General features: G+C 38.1%; 1 pseudogene; it reads right to left on the minus strand.

Annotated features, from left to right (window-relative positions):
- Positions 1-7,226: 7,226 nt before the first annotated feature.
- Positions 7,227-8,358, minus strand: LOC127095294 (FAD-linked sulfhydryl oxidase ERV1-like; annotated as a pseudogene).
- Between the last annotated feature and the right edge of the window lie 4,956 nt (positions 8,359-13,314).

Below are 13,314 nucleotides of genomic sequence, written 5' to 3' on the forward strand. Positions count from 1 at the left end.
GATGCCAATCAATGGTCTTAGTCCCAACTCCTACCAGATCATAGGAAACAACTGCCAATAAATGGACTTACAATTGACTCCTCAATGGACAAAACAAACAGGGAAACAGGTAACCAATTAATGGACTTACACCTGACTTCACAACAAATGATCATAGGAAACAGATAACCAATCAATGGTCTTACATCTGACTCCTCACATAAACAAACATGCTATGAAAAGCAAAAGCAAACACGTGGAATGATGCAAGTAGATATCCAAAAGCAAACATGAAAGATGCACAGTTAAGCAATCAAGCAATCAATTAGCACACACTATACACAATCAAGAGGCTCAAGCAAGGATGGGTTTTAGAAACAAGCCAACTGGAATGGGGTGTTTTGAGCTCTTAACCCTAACATTGAGAGTTAGGGTGAAGCAGATGAAATGGAGATGAGGGTTATGCCTCATAGCTCTTATCCCTGGCCCGGGAGAGCTTTAATCAATAGAAAGTGTGGGAGTTCAGAATGAGGGAACTCTTCTCCACATATGGTTGACTCTATAAGATCTTGGGTTCTTATTCACAATGCATCAACACATGGTGTGAGCAAAATGAATGAAACAACTAAATAGTAGGGGATGGATTGCACATCCCTTTTATCTGCCAATTGCCTTTTAAGAGGACTTAACCTGCTTGGCACAAAATTAAACAAACAAAAACATGGCCTCTTAAGGAGGGCTTCAGACAGATGTCTGCCAATAACAGCAGGTCTTCCAGACTACATGAAGATTAGGGGTTATACCTAAGTGGTTTGCCAACCACAAGCAAAGCAAAGAAAAGTTCAAATGAACTTAAAGCAACTTAAGTACCGGTGGAAACAACTAAACAAATTAGTACAGTATTCAGACAAACAGACAACAGTTAATAACAAACAGACAATCTCAATGTACAACACATAAGCCATGAGGCAAACTCAAGTGAGTTATCATCAACCTACAAAACAAACAAATGTTAGCAATCAAAAGCAAATATCAACATTCAAATGATGAATCAACATTAACCATGGAATTTGGATGCTTGAACCTGAAATTCAAAGCTCACATGTAAGTACAAACCACTAGGTCAAAGCCTAGGGTCAAAGGTGAAGAAAAAATTCAAAACAGGAGCTTCAATTCAACACAATGCAACTTCAAACACATATTAACATGTCCTAAAAAGGATCACATCAAAATCATCAAGCAAAGGCATGTAATGTGCAAGGGAAGTCAAAGACCAATTCAAAGCTCATATTGGACATCATGAATGAAAATTCCAAATCAAAATAGAAATGATTCAAATAATTCTGGAAACAATCATGAGCATTCAACACATCCAACAGGATCAACATACAAAAAATCAGAAGCATCAAAGATCATTTGGCGTGGAAATTAAATTGCACAAATTGGACAACCAAATGTGTGACACAAATTGTCACACCATGCAAACATGTGTGTAAAACAGAAATGGTAAATGAGAAAAATACCAAACCAAGCCTAAAACATCCATCAATGTGTCTAGAATCATCATGTAAAATTTCATGTCCATTGGATTAAAATCTAGCATTTCACAATAGAAAGAGCAAGGCAAGGTCACACAAGCACATATGATCAAAGAGTCTAACACAATCCAAAATCCAGCCATGCACAACTTCAGCAATTATCATCATAATAAACTAGACATTCTAAGGAACAAGCTACAAAAAATTTGGAATTATTTGAGCCATTTTTCAATTTGTTATGCATTTTTAAAGTTGGAAAAAATAAATGAAATCAAGATGAACATATATTGGAAATTATGGAGGGAAATGATAAAATGCTGAAGCAATTTGAAAAATGGATGCGCCAAGGATCGAACCATGTTAACATTTGAATGAGCGCGCCCTGACACCAAAACGGCGCCGTTTTGGCAAAACCCTAGCAATTACCAGAATGGACGCTAATCCGTCACAACACGGACGCTACTTCGTCTTCCTCATGAAGACGAAGATGAACAGTGCATGAGCTTCAAACATTTTCCAGAATTTTTCCAGAAATCCAAAACGAGTACATCATTTCAAAGATCTTTCCATGGTGATTACAGATCAACAAACAACTAAGCCTAATTCATCATAACAAGAGAGAATCGAGCAAAATAAAAATGGAGCACAAAACTTGATTCACACATAACTCAGTCAATAATGCATCAATTCACACGATTTTTAGCTTAGAATCATCAGCAAGCATGGATCTACAAGAATATGGCAAAGAATTGCAAAATCAAGAGATTCGAAACTTGACCTCTTGAAGAGCAGATCCTTGAATTCATACGAACCACAGCTTGTAATGATCCAAATCCACTCTATGATGCTTGTGATGATGTTTGATGAAGAAATTGAAGCTTGAAAGGTGCTGGATCTAGCTCAAAACAGAATTTTCATCTTCACCTTCATGAGCTTGATACACTTGATTCTTGCACGAAACTCACAATCCAGAGCTTGATCTGCATTCAACCAAAGCCAGAGAACAAGAATATGGAAAGAAATTGCAATGTTATTTGGAAAAAATTTGAATTATGAGTGAGAGAAAATTTTGGAGGGAGAGAGAATTTGGATGTTGAAATGGTGAAAAATGATTAACCTCTTTCAAATTCTGTTAGATTTAGGTATTTATATGAAGTCCTAATCACCTTGCTAATCCATACTTAACTTGGTTAATTAAAATAAGGTGTTTTGCAAAAATTGAAAATTGCATGGTGCATGGACTAATCCCACGTGAACAGTACCATTTGCTTGATCATTTTCACTTAAAATCACTTTTTAAACACATTGGCAATGGTAGAAAGTTCCCATGATGCACCATTTTTGAATTTTTCAATTTCCCTCCAAAAAAGGCATGGATATGCAAATGATCATGTGATAACAATTCATGCAATATGGTGAATGTTTTCAAAAGCTCATGTCATGATAAGCAAAATGCAAAAAGAACCACCAAATTTGGAGTTATGGATCAAAAGATATGGCCATTTGAAGTTCCATGCACCCTTGGCAATGATTGGATCATATCTCCTCAACCATTCATCAGATGCTCATGATCTTGGACTTTTTGGAAATGGGAGAGAGAGATCTTCAACTTTCATGTTGGACAAAATTTCATTTGAAGCTTCTTTGATGTTGGAAAGTTGAGTTGAAGTTGGATCAAAAACTTGCCATTTTTGGAAAGTTGAAATTATAGGTCACTTTCCATTTTTGGAAACTTTTAACTTGACTTCAAATTCTTCAACCTTGATCTTTGATATGATAAATAAGCATGATTTGGACATGAATGGGATGAAGAAACTCAATTTCTCAATTCAAAACCCACAGTTGACTTTTCAGTTGACTGCATTGGTCCTTAGATGACCTGAAAATGTCCTGATGAATTTGGGCCTCAACCACTTGGGGTTTTTGCTCCAAAATGAACCTCTAGCTCACATGAGCTCCAAATAATGATCACATGATCCATATCTCAATGGAAACTTCATCTCTTGCACACAAGATTCACTTGAATTGCCTTGACTGTTGAATGCTTAAGCTGCAAGACAAATGTTAGATGACATATTTTTGTACATTTTGGTTAGTGATTAAAAGAAAAGCAATGATATACAAATGCAAGCAATGCTTGGTGATCAAGAACCACTCTCAAAGGGAGATCCCACCCACAGGGAAGGAAGCAAAGTGTCCAATGATCCTTGAGGCTATGCAATGAAATGATATGATACCATGAGGGATCTTAGGGACAAAATTGGGGTCTTACAACTTGGTTTAATATATCACTTTTTACCGGTGTTTTTAATAAACAATTACGAGTTTGAAATTCTGTGAGATTAACTTGAAAAATCTCCAAGGATATTTGTGCAAATAACTTGCGCGAACATACGTGCGTGTGAACTGAATGTAGCGTGACAAAAAGACTTTAAATGAAGTCAAGTTGTAATAAATTATAAGGTATAAATGCAATAAATAACACTAATTAAAGCAAAGAGAAAAGTACAATGTTCCGTTTAAGGAGACAAAAAAGATTTAAAAAGGATGGACGCAAATGCATGCATGTTTCTCACTCAACTATTTTGCTTTATGACTCGAGTACACCAATTGTATGGAGAGTATGTATGAAATTTTGCAACCTTTGATCCAATGTATGCGTCTGTCGCAACCTAAAAAAATACAGTGTGCGAAAAAAACAACCGGCGAGAAAAGAATGACAGAAGAGTCGCCACCGTGCGTTATTTATCCCAAAGGAGGGAAAGGAAACGCTCAAAGTAAACCTGAAGAGAGGAAAGGAAAAGACAAGGTCTCGCAACCAAATCTTGGGTTCGGGAGTCGATTATGCGAAGGGAAGGTATTAGCACCCCTACGCATCCGTAGTACTCTACGGGATCCACTCTTGTTGTTTCTTGTCTAAAGGGTGTGTGTTTATCTAATGTACTATTTACTAAAAGAGGGGGTCAAAGAAAATGACTCGCACGGATGTCGCATCCACTGCATACGTATCTCATTTGAATATGAGAATCAGAGTCTTCGTAGCTCGGCTGCCTATGGGTTAAGGGTAATTGTGCTCGCTAAGACATTGCGTCTTATGCCTACGTATCTCATCCGGAATGAGAATCAGAGCAAAAACGTAGTTCAGCTAACTACGGGAACAAAGGGTCTCGATTACAACTAGGGCAAGAGAAAGGGAAGGTCTCGATCGCAACGAGGGCGAGAGAAAGGATCGCAACAAGGGCGAAAGCAAACAAGGATTAGTTGTTAGTCGTTAGTCAAACTCGGCAAGACATCGCATCTTGTGCCTACGTATCTCATCTGAACATGAGAATCAGAGTTGTCGTAGTTCGGCTACATAGGGATTGCCATCTGAACATGGATTTACAAAAGGAGGACACCAGTTGTGTCAAAGGAGAGTGGGCGATGTGTTCACGTCCTAGTAGTAGGTGTCGCAGCTCGCTGAATCGAGTCTTAGGTAGTTACCTCTTTGCAATAGAACGGACTACATGCCACAAGATCGGAGACGCTCAGAAAGGTCCAGAAGTGGGGAAGCTCTGCCCTAGAGTTGTCATGCAATATGTACTTAGGTGTTTAGGATTTACAAATGGGAATATCTACCTAACGTTATCATACAAAATAAATATGGGAATCCTACCTATGTTATCATACAAAAGGATATGGGAATCTTACCTATGTTATCATACAAAGTGTTCTATCTAATGGGTGCTACCTAATCGGAACAAGAGTTGACGAGTGGAGCAAGGAGAGGGGTTAGGGATAAGGGTAGATGGCGATGCATGAAGCAATCGACTTACAAGGTTGATGGCGATGCATAAAGCAATCGACTTACAAGGTTGATGGCGATGCATAAAGCAATCGACTTACAAAAGGGTGGATGAATACGTGTTGGGTCTGTTAGGTTTTGAAAAATGATTACTCGACGTTGGATCGAGGTTTTGATCTTGTTTTGAAATGGTTATCGAATGTTCATTGTAATTCTTGTATTAACAGATGAATAAAGAATGAAAGAATAAATATTATACATTTCATGGGAGAGGGATACATTTGTTATGAATGGGGATTCAAAGTATTGGAATAATTAAATCGGGTCCAAACAATAAATAATGCAATGTATGAGTGTAAGTGCAAAGGAACCGGCTCATTGTAAGAAAGCCCAAGAGTAAGCTATGTGAGGTTGATGGCGATGCTTAAAAAGCAATCGACTTACAAGGGTGTGAAAATGGGCTCGATATTAAATCGAGAAAAATATGATTTTTATAAGTTTAAAAATGGTTTTGAATGAATGGTGAAATTAAGAGAAAACAAATTTACATTATTAACAAATGAAACTATGAGTATAATAAAGGCATAAACATAAAAAGAAATGAAAATGCTAAAATAAAATAGCTAAAAGAAAATAAAATAGCTAAAAGAAAATAAAATAGCTAAAAGAAAATAAAATAGCTAAAAGAAATGCTACACATGAGTATTGAACCCTCTCCACTTAAGATTATGAAACTACCCTCTCTCCACTAGGCCATTTATCATTAGTTATTATCTTAATGCTATTTTAGATATGTAAACCAAGATATATTAGACATTAGAATAAAAACTAAGATAAAAATAAAAGTCTGTTGGACTACCAAAAAAAGAACGAAAAATCAAACCCAGCCGCCTGGCTGTTGGGTTTTAGAGGCTGGTGAGTTGGGAATAGTAAAAGAAGAATCATTGGTAAATACCAACATTAATGTTCAATGGGAACACTAAATGGTCACTTAAAGGGATTTAAATGGTCTGTCTTACAATGTTTAATTAAAAGAGCAAAAGATAGTAATAATAATAATGAAAAAAAGAAAAACGCAAAATCTCAAATCTCAAACCCAGAATCCCATCGTCCTCTTCCCACGTCTCAACCCAGAATCTCTCTACCTCAAAACTCTCTCCAACGAAATCTCCCTCTGCTCTCAAAATCGCTCGCACCTATCTCTCATTCTCACCAAAACCCTCTCAATCGCGCTCTCTCTATCTCACCAAAACCCTCTCAATCGCGCTCTCTCTACTCTCGGTATTGCTCTCACGAAATCGCTCTCACCCACAACAACTCATACCGAAACAAAAACGGGAAGCTCACCTTGCTCAGGTAACAATCGACCCTCTTTACTTCGCCTCCCTCAATCGGTTTCCTTTCTGACTTGGGGATTTAGGGTTCTTGGTGGAATCGTTGTCCACCTCCCTATTTTTTCGTTTCTCTCTGATTTCTCTTTTTTTTGGGATTAGGGTTTATAGTCTCTTTTCCGCCTCCTTTTTTTTTACTGATTCACTCTCTCTATTTATATCTCCTGATTTAGGGTTTCAAAGGTGCATATGGTGTTCAAAGGAGCATCCTGCAAAATACCTTTCTTGATGTTCAGACTCGGATTACCCTGTTGATGCTAGATTCGAAAAGGTACTCTTAACGCAAGCTTTCTTCTTGAATTTTGTCTTAATTCCAAATTGGGATATTTTCTGGAATTCTAACGCTTTACTGGCTATTATGTGTTACTGCAGTGAATTTCTTGTAACCTCCAGCAAATTCAATTGTGTTACTGCGGTGAATTTCTCGTAATCCTGGAGGTTGAAGGTAGTAGACATTGTGCCTCTTTACAACCAGTTGTAAGATAGCATGTGACCTGAAGGACTCCTCATTTGCGCCAGTGGATCCTGTACTTCTTACTGCATTCCCTTTTTCGATGAATTCTTTGACAATCTGTACATCAGAAACTTCAAATTCTTGTAGTCCTACAATACAAACTTGCTGCCGTCCATCCTCTTTCATTAAGAGTTTCTTCCTGTCACCAAGAAGATCATACAATTTTCCACCATATATCTCAAAGTAGCTAAACCACAATTTAAATTTCTGATTTCGGTAAACTGGTCGATGCAACTGTCTAACAAGGTCATTCGCAGCTCTGAGTGTAATGGTTGCATTGTAGATGTTTTGCCACTTCCTGTCTGACCATATGCAAAACAGGTAGCTTTACAGTATCAAGCTTTCCTCCCCATTGTGACGTGCCACATGATGCTTGCTATGAATGCTTATGCATACTATGATGTGATGCAGGGCGCTAATGCATGGCAGCTGTTCTTTTTTTGAATAATTGTGATTTCATGACTTGACATTACATGTGTGACATGAGCTGTTTTGATGCCAAACTAGATATGTAACCTACTGGCTTGCTATTTTAATGTGGTACCAAGCAATGAACATGGTTGCAAGCTAACTTGGGTTGATTTGTACTTGCTTGCAGGCTGATGTGAATGATATGCAACCTCACTAATCTCGACCAGCTTCTTCTGCCATGGCCTTTTCATGCAGGAAATTGGTTTGCCAATGCTTCTATTGACAACATTATGCACATGACATAGCCACTGAGAAAATTCAGCATGTGACCCCGACTGTACAGGATTTGATCTAAGAACTTCATTAAAGTGATTTGCACATTCACTGCAAGGGTACATTCGAGACAAGATCTGTACCAGTTCTTTTACATCTTTCTTCTGTTGTCTTGTAGGATCGTCTGGATACTGAGCAGCAAGAGTGTGAAGAAAAGTCCATGTAGCCCTTCCAAGGTCTTCTTTAGTCACAAAGGGTAAAGGACTTCCCCTTGACAACAGGATCACGTGGTTGTACAGAAGATGTAGTTTTCACAAATGGAGCTTTGATGGAGGCATTGATAGAGCCTATACCAGAGGTTCCTGATGACTGGATATGATGGCCTATGAAATTAGATACGTGATGTTGAACAAAATCTGCAACTTTCTCAAAGTTATGAAATAAACTCTGTACTGAATTCTTCGACATGTTAGTTACTGTTGCGGTTTGCTTCTGTGTGTGTGGGGTGTTGTTGTTTTGCAGGTTGGTATAGCAAGGCAAATGCAGCATGATGGAAGTTAATTGGCAAAGCAAGATTCCAAAGGTTCAAGGTGTGATTGGTGTGATGGAGAATTATGGTGCATCATTGTCTAGCTCCTATTTGAGAACATGCCAGTTGATTTTTGTAGGCTGCTACAAGATGATGACAGGGTGCAAGTGTAAGGTAGACTTCAATCTCTCCATTGTAGCTTGCATTTGAATTAAGCATTGGATGATGGATTTATTGATGCTGCAGGATATTGTTACTGTCACGGTTGTTCTTCCGGCAGATGGAGGAGTTCTGATTACTGCTCTGGTGCGAAGCGATGGAGGGATGTAAAAACAGCTCTTGAAGAAAGGATGTTGAAGGACCTCTGCTGGTCTAGTAAATATTTCAACTGTCAATTCTTTGTCGTGGCAAAAAATCGGCAAAAGCAGAAACTTTCTGAATGAAGGACTGCGTTGTCTTATTGGTTAATATTTTAATAGACCTGTGGCTTTGTAGCAGGACGTAGGAGGTAGAAATGAACAATTACTGGAGATCATAATGGTCTACCTAGGTGTAACCGAAATGATTGATTAAATTTACCAGATTAAACTCTAGCTAAAATCACTATGACCCAACACTTAAGAACTTCAATGATAGTCACTTCATCTAAAGTCTACATAGGCGTTATTAAAGAAATCTCACGCAAAAGATGTTTTGTCATCACCAATACCCATTGGGACAACGAAACAAATATTAAAAACTATAGTCTACAAGTTTTAATGAAATTGCTTGTCCAATACTAAAGATACGGGAAGTATTCATATCAAACACCAGTTTATCTACTTCATTCCAAAGAAGTGGATTGTTCAAATGTTTAGACTGGATATTGGGTCAGTAATGCATTGTACATTTTCCTTAAAGATGCCGCACTTCTCTCAGACAAAACAAGCATCACACAGACTGTGCTGGTCACTAAAGGAGAATGGGCAATTAAGTACAATTAACAAAGGAATCCGGAAGAAATTCTCCAAGTATGAGGAATTGCCAGTTGAGCATTTCTTGAAATGAAAACAAACAAAACTTGTGGCAACTTGACCAGAAAAGCACTCCATCCATGTTTTGAAAAATATATCAGAAACCTTAAGATTCAAATGCAGATCAACCCTTAAAACATGCTACCCTCCGCAAAATCCTATGTTTGGGACTCAATAGCATTGTAATCAAACCATTCCCCGATAATAAACTGAGGATGAAGCGTGAGTGAAGAAAGAATGCAAACGAGTGATTGATGGGAAGAAAAATTCAGGGTCAAAATCGGGGTATGACAGCGTCTACTATTTATTCTATTTAGAAGATAACCATCGACAGAAGTTATGACCACTAGGGGCTTGTTGCGTTTGCTTCATGTTCAGTTCTTTAGGTTCCCACTAGTGCGCTTACGTATCTTGCAAGATGCTACCTTCTTGTAACCCATGTTAAGTTTTAACTTCTTTTCTACTTTTTCCACATCTTTACGTCCTCTAGATGATAACCGCTCCAACGTGTTGTCGACAATTCCTATCAAAGCTTCGAGACTTATGAACTTACAAGTTCTTTTATACCATGTTGTTTGGTCGACCAGACCCTTTGGTGGAATAAGGGCTTATGTCGATTGTCCCTCCCTAGATTCTGGACAAGTTTTTGCCGACTTACCTTTTCGAGATTTTGGACGTATTTCCTAGGAATCTGGGCTTCTAGGAGGTTTACCCCTGAGAGTCTTCCAAATAATTTCTTCATGTGTCGATGGCTCGGTCAAGCCTTCTTTGTTGGATTATCAACGACTCCTCATTAATTATTATATTAAAGACATTTCATTAATGTCTGATTAATAAATTTCTTTTCATTGACATTCTCGGTTGACTTTCCAACGACTGAAAATCCCAGTGTAATAGACGCCCCCCCCCCCCCAAAAAAAATGTCAATCTCGACCTACATCTGAAAGGAGAAAAAGTGGCATTATTTTTAACTACTTCACCATTGTTCATATTTTGTGCCATGCCACTTTAATCACGTCTATTGTTAGTTATTATGACTAATTTTATATTAATGTACAAATCACTATTGTGCATACAGGATCTCTATAATAACTTGATATTCCCTAGGAAGATTCAATAAAACGAAACTGCTTCAACCTCCTTTTGCTTTCCTCATGGCTTCTTCTGACACTTGTCGAATCAAATTCCACATGGATGATTTTTTCTCGAAGAAGATCGAACTATTTCTTCATCCGCTATTTACACGTTTTTGTCAAAACTCTTTCCATCTTTTCGTTTATGCAACTTACTACAAACCATAGCCTTTCATCTTTCTCACGTTATTTCCTAATAAAAAGGAAAAAAAAACAGATTCTTCAATGGCGCTCCCCGTACAATGCCATGTGGGATTTATAGCTGAGATTGAGCTTCCTATTTTTCTAGATGAACGTGCTTATGTGCTAGAGGCTCCTTTGGATACTGAACACGGAAAAATCTTGTATCGCTCTGATTTCAATCCCTATGTGCTTGCTGGTAAATGCACTCATTCATGGGTCATTTGACAAAGTACATTAAGAAGCCCCGACTTTTACATGATTATTTTCCTATATACCGCGGGTACGAACCGTTGGTGTTTCTTGATGAACCTTTAAAATTCAACGTCTTTAAGAACTGTGTCTTCCGCTCTTCACCGCCACTTGAGTGTGTTGAATAATTAAGCGGTTGGATAAAGATGAACATATGTGTGCACACTATTAGAGAGATTTGGGGATTTATGACTTGATTCAGCTATCCAGGGCAAGTCTCCCTTACAATCCCCATATGTTAATTGCTTCCATGTGTTTCTGAGACACCTCCACCAACACTTTTCAAATGCCATGTGGGATGATAACTCCAACTTTCTTTGATATATATGCTATAGTTGGCCTTCGTCCAATGGGAATGGACTTTGATCCCGAAACGATTACTAGAATTGATCCTCCCTTTTCCTTTTCTAGGCCAACCCACAACTCCTTCATAGAGGATCACCGAAAGGCCACCCACGATGTTTCTACGCATGAACATATCATATATCTTTCCTACTTGTTGTAGAGATATGTATTATTCGCCCGATCAACTCAGGTAGCAAAAAAATACATTCCTCTTACAACCTAGCTTTATGAAAGGCAGGAGGATATGCATGAGTCAACTAATTCTCGTGGGGCTTTACGAGTCTCTGGCTTTGGCTATTGTTGATAAGGTGAGGTCAAACAACCATGATAGTATACAGATCGGTGGACCTATATGGCTTATACATTTTTTTTCTAAATGTCACTTTTGAATCTTCCTTGAAGTAAAAAGTTCTTCCTCACTCGAGAGTGGGTATCGTAGGTCCTCACCTAGCTAAGCTTACCCCGGACAACGGGAAGGCCGTCTCTTTCGAAACATTCGAAGGCCACTTTCAAATGTTTTATTGGTGAAAATGCTTCACCGAGTCGATGTCCCCTTTTTCCAATCGTCAATGCGACCCTGACTGGTTTAGGAAGCCTTTCCCCAACCAATCTCGATGGGAGCAAGATGAAATCGAGAAATTTTTGTTCACGTGTTTCAATCCCACCCTTATATGGACGAGATTGACCACTGCAACGATCAAATTGAGGGTCACTCCTTACGAACCTAACTTGGTGGCTAGGCTCAAAAGTAGTCGTGCATCCTACAAAAAGAAGGAAGTTTCCTTGCATGCCTTCGACTAAACTCTTTCTTATCAATGTACTCAGTAGTTTCAATCTTGGTGGGCCCAAAATTGGTCCCTCGTACTTGGCTAAACCATAATGGTACAACATCTAGTTGACGCATTCTAGTCGCACCTCAAAAAATGAGAACACGACGCTCGCAGGATGGACTGAACAGAGTCACCACATGACTTTATTTATTCCCAAAGAGGGAAAGGGAAAATATCGATAACATCCCAAAAAGAAAGGATAAGATATAGTCCTCGCAACCAATATCAGGGTTTGAGAGTCGATTACATAATGGGAAGGTATTAACACCCCTCACATCTGTTGTACTCAATAGGAACCGTTTAGTTAGTTTTGATCTGAAAGTTAGCTTATGTTTGTTTGTGATCTTCTACTTATTTGGGATAGAAAAAGAGAGATAAGAGATTTTTTTTTTGAATTTTTATTAATGAGAGAGGACCTAAAAAGGTTTTTATTATTAGGGGAAAAAGAGAGGTGTTAAACCTAGATTTTTTATTAATGGGCCTAAAAAGATTTTGCAAGCCAGCTCCTATGTATCTCCAGGTGAAATAGAGAATTAAAGGCTTACATAGTTCTGGATAGAAAATGTTTGTTTGTTGGTCAATTTTAGCGAAAACTATTTTGTGTCAATCGACGGAAAACACTACTTACCCAAAATAGATGAGGAGCGGAGATTTGCATCAAATTGAATGGATTTACAAATCAACATTCATGGAAAAATGTCACTTATCTAAACTCATACATAGTATGGACGAAGCGTTATTTTGCATCGTCTCAAGATAAAATACCTTTCGTTTGTGAAAAGGTTTTTAAGATTAATCGCACAGTAGCGAGGAAAAGAGTTTGATTCGTTGGATTTATTTTATAGGTGAATTACGAATATTTGACGAGGATGAGATCTAAGCCTTGGGATCAATATACCGGGGTTCCACTGGAATGCTAGATTCCAATGGTCCTCTTTCATTCGAATTACTTAAGAAAATATTTGATGGACAACAAATGCCTGATAAGAGTCAATTGTTCACAGAATTACGCCATAATGCTTGATTTCAACGACTCTTATTTGTCCAAGTTAAGTTAAGTGTTTTAAGAATGAAAGGAAAGAATGAACAATTAACCCAAAACACGTGGCTCGGGACCGATCATTCGAGGGTCCCACCGGAAT

The sequence above is a fragment of the Lathyrus oleraceus genome, chromosome 6 (assembly GCF_024323335.1).
Source record: "Lathyrus oleraceus cultivar Zhongwan6 chromosome 6, CAAS_Psat_ZW6_1.0, whole genome shotgun sequence".
In the NCBI taxonomy this organism is placed as follows: domain Eukaryota; kingdom Viridiplantae; phylum Streptophyta; class Magnoliopsida; order Fabales; family Fabaceae; genus Lathyrus; species Lathyrus oleraceus.